The sequence below is a fragment of the Microtus ochrogaster genome, linkage group LG4, assembly GCF_000317375.1.
Source record: "Microtus ochrogaster isolate Prairie Vole_2 linkage group LG4, MicOch1.0, whole genome shotgun sequence".
NCBI lineage: Eukaryota > Metazoa > Chordata > Mammalia > Rodentia > Cricetidae > Microtus > Microtus ochrogaster.
The window spans coordinates 13,706,512-13,710,187 of record NC_022030.1 but is presented as its reverse complement, the minus strand read 5'-3'; the positions used below and the strand labels follow the sequence as shown (position 1 = coordinate 13,710,187).

At 44.9% G+C, this 3,676-nt stretch overlaps 1 non-coding gene across 1 annotated transcript; it reads right to left on the bottom strand.

Annotated features, from left to right (window-relative positions):
* Positions 1–2,501: 2,501 nt before the first annotated feature.
* On the bottom strand, positions 2,502–2,584 carry Trnal-uaa. The gene has a single exon. It is a non-coding gene; the product is annotated as a tRNA-Leu (tRNA).
* Positions 2,585–3,676: the final 1,092 nt, after the last annotated feature.

The following is a 3,676-nucleotide window of genomic DNA, read 5'->3' as shown; positions in this document are numbered from 1 at the left end:
CACACACACACACACACACACACACACACACTCAAAGAAATGCTGACTAGAATGGAGGTGGCAGCCCTAATACAATACTGGCGGGAATATAAATTAGTCACAGGTACTATGGAAATAAACAATAGAAGTTACACACATACACAACCCTAAAAATAGAATTATCATATAGTATACTACTCCTGGGTATTGACTGAAAAAGTCTGTCAGCAACCACAAAGACTCATGCACAGACATTTTGGATTTTTGTTTGTTTGTTTTGTCATTGTTATTTCGACAGGGTTTCTCTGTAACTTTGGAGCCTGTCCTGGAACAAGCTCTTGTAGACCAGGCTGGCCTAGAACTCAAAGAGATCTGCCTGGGTCTCTGCCTTTGCCTCCCAAGTGCTAGGATTAGAAGTGCCACCACCGCCCAGCACAGATATGTTTACTGATGCAACACACACACAACAACCAAGGAGCGAGGGCAGTTTAGGCATTTAATGTGGATGAGTGGTTATAGAAAATTCAGTATACATCACAATGGAGTTTTACACAGCCACATCCAAGGACAGAATTGTGCCATTTGCACGAAAAAAGAGGAAATTGAAGATCATGCTAACTGAAATATGACAGTTCAGAAAGACAGATATCATAGGTTCCAATGTAATGTGGAATTACATTGGAAATGGATATATATATATGCACACACACACCATTTCCAGTGTTAATATATATGCGTGTGTGTGTGTGTGTGTGTGTGTGTGTGTGTGTGTGTGTTCTGAGAGTGAAAGGAGCAGTGTAAGGGAAGAGGAACAGAATCGAGTTGGGGTGGCGTGGGGTGGGGCAAGGCAGGAGTGAATACAAAAAAATCACATGACACATATGTTTGAACTTGTTATGAAAGACATCATTTTGTGCTATAAATATGCTAATAAAAATTTTAGCGCTTGAGGCATTAAAATTTACTTCGTTTGAGTAATAAGCCCATGCATGAGGTGCATAGCCTGACTAACTGACTAATTGAAACTGTGTCTAAAAATGAGAAACAGGCTGTGTGGGGTTGAAGAGATAGGTCCGTAGCTAAGAACACTTGTTGCATCCAGAGGACGTGGGTTTGGTTCCTAGTGCCCACATGACACTTTATGAATTATATGCTCAGTTCTGGGGGACTCATGGCTGCCTCCTAAGCTGGCACCAAGCACCCATGCAATGTACTTACATACATTCAGGCACGCATGAGTAGGCATAAAATAAATGGATAAAAGTGGAAAACAAAAGAAGCTAATTAAAGTCCCCAAGCGCCAACTTACTACTGGGGAGGATTAAGAAAGTTTCTTGTGTAGGAGAAGTCTTCAAAGTGACCGTGATATCTGTGTCTTAATTATATATATATATATATACATACATACATATATATTACATACACATATATATATATATATTCCTTTAACTTCATAATCATCTTCAAAGTTTGAAAAGCAAACGTTTAATTGAAACAAAGTTCAATGAAGCCAGAGAAGGGTTTTATATAATTATAACAATGCTCATGAATCGTTATCTCAGAGATGAATGATTCTATTTAAAGGAAGATTATTTATCAAAGGTGGGGTGGGGAGTTAACCTTCTGTCTGTGGTTGACACTGCCCTAACCTCCTAAACAGAGTTATTAAAAAATATCAGGTTTATCTAAACAAATAAATTTACCTCAACTTTACCAGTAGGCGTCACTGTTTAAATATACTGATCACACTTCCCGTAGAGCTCTGAGCTCGGACTGGAAAACCAGATACATCATTCTGAACACCAGCCTTTGGATGCAAAGACTATTTTTACGACTCCAAATAACTGAATGGGGCCTGAAGATCAGATGGAAATAAATGATCAGTGCTAATGATCAGTGTTTCCTACGTTTTATGTTTGTATTGAGGGATTTAATCACCGTCTTGCTTTCGATTTACTCAAAGGCTGGAGAGTTCCTCGAGCCGCACCTACACATTCTGTTTAAGATCGTAGACTGCTTTGATTAAAAATACTTTTGAAAAAAAATTAGGAAAAAAAACCCGAAAATATTTCAAATTCTGGGTCTTCAGAATAATGGTACCTACTTGGAGTTCACTGAAGGGTGGGTTGCGTGTGAAGAGGTTAAACTTTGGAGACGAAAAAAAGAAAAAGGAAGGAAGGAAAATACAAAAGAAGAGAGTGGGAACAGAGGCAGAGAAAGGCAGAGGCAAATTTACTTTTTCCTTCTTTGGAAAAGCACTTTTGCAAAAACTTGCTTGGTACCAGGTCTCCCCGTCGGCCTCCTCCGGCCAGACAGAGTCAGCTAGCCGAGATTTCTGTCCCCATGCAGTGGACTGGTCCCGGGAGACTAGGTCGCTTCACGGAGAAAAAACTAGCCTTACAGCAGCACTCAACTAAGGCTTTAACTGCATTTCTTCCGATTGGAAATTTGATTTCTAATATTTCAAGAAATCTGGACGTTAAAAAAACGTATTTTGAGAAAGAGAACAAAAATAGCACTTATACCAGGAGTGGGGTTCGAACCCACGCAGACATATGTCCATTGGATCTTAAGTCCAACGCCTTAACCACTCGGCCATCCTGGTGCCGGCGTGCACTACCGCTTCTACTCTTCCTACAAGGCGTACACCAACTTCCTCTTTTTTTTTTTTTTTCCCCTCTCCTTTTTCTTTTTTTTCCTGCTTTTTCTTTTTTCTTTGAGGCTTCTCCCGCGCGGGCTGCGTTGCGCTCCCGGCTTTCCCCGCCCAGCTACCAAGGCTCGGTGGCTGCCGCCCGGGTTTCCTGTCGCCGTAGCCGCTCACTGTCGCCCGGAGTTCTTGGCGGCAACGAAGAAACTGCAACTTCAGAAGCCGCGCTCGGGACCCAGCGGGCGGGCGAGCGGGCGGGGGCTCGTGGAGTTGCGCGGGCGCCGCACACAAACCCCACTGCTAACTTCTGGGCTCAGAGCGGCCGTGTGACCTCGGGTGGCGTGGGAACGGGCCCTCAGGGCGAGCTTCGGTGTGTTTTTTCTAAATCGAAGGAGGTGCTGGCGCCCTGCACCTGGGCGCAGCTTTCCTTTCACGCCCGTGGGGCAGGACGCAGCGGAAGGAGGCTTTGGAGACGGCTGTGCGGGCAGGGTAGTGCGGCTCAGTCCCCATTTCCCTCCCTGGTGGGTGCAGGCACGGACCCCTTTGCGGCATTCCGGTTCCTGCCACCCACACGGCTCACCTAGAGGGCCGTCTTCCCTTGTTTTTAACTTGTTCCGTTTTCTACTTTCGTTTTTGTTGTCGTGAGAAAACACTCTCAATTGAAGGCAATTTAGGGGGCAGAGGTTTATTTGCTTCACCCAGTCAATACCCAGGGCCCAGGCTAGGTGTTCTCCATTAGCAGGTACCTGGGGGCTGAGCCTTGCACTGACCACCCTACCTTGTTCCCCACCAAGGCCCTGTTCATTACAGGGCCGGCCGGTGACTTCTGTCTTTGGCTATGAATTTACATAAATCTGTCTGCTTCTGCCTCCTGCGCCACCCAAATGTGGCTTCTTCTGTCTACATCCTTCAAAGCTGGGGTCTGGGGACCCTGGCTAGGAGAGAATGACGGAATGAAGAAAAGACAGACACACTGACGGACACAAACACAATGAAGCTGGGGTCAGTGTGTTTATTAGGTACAGCAGAGGTGTAGAGGTTAACTAATCT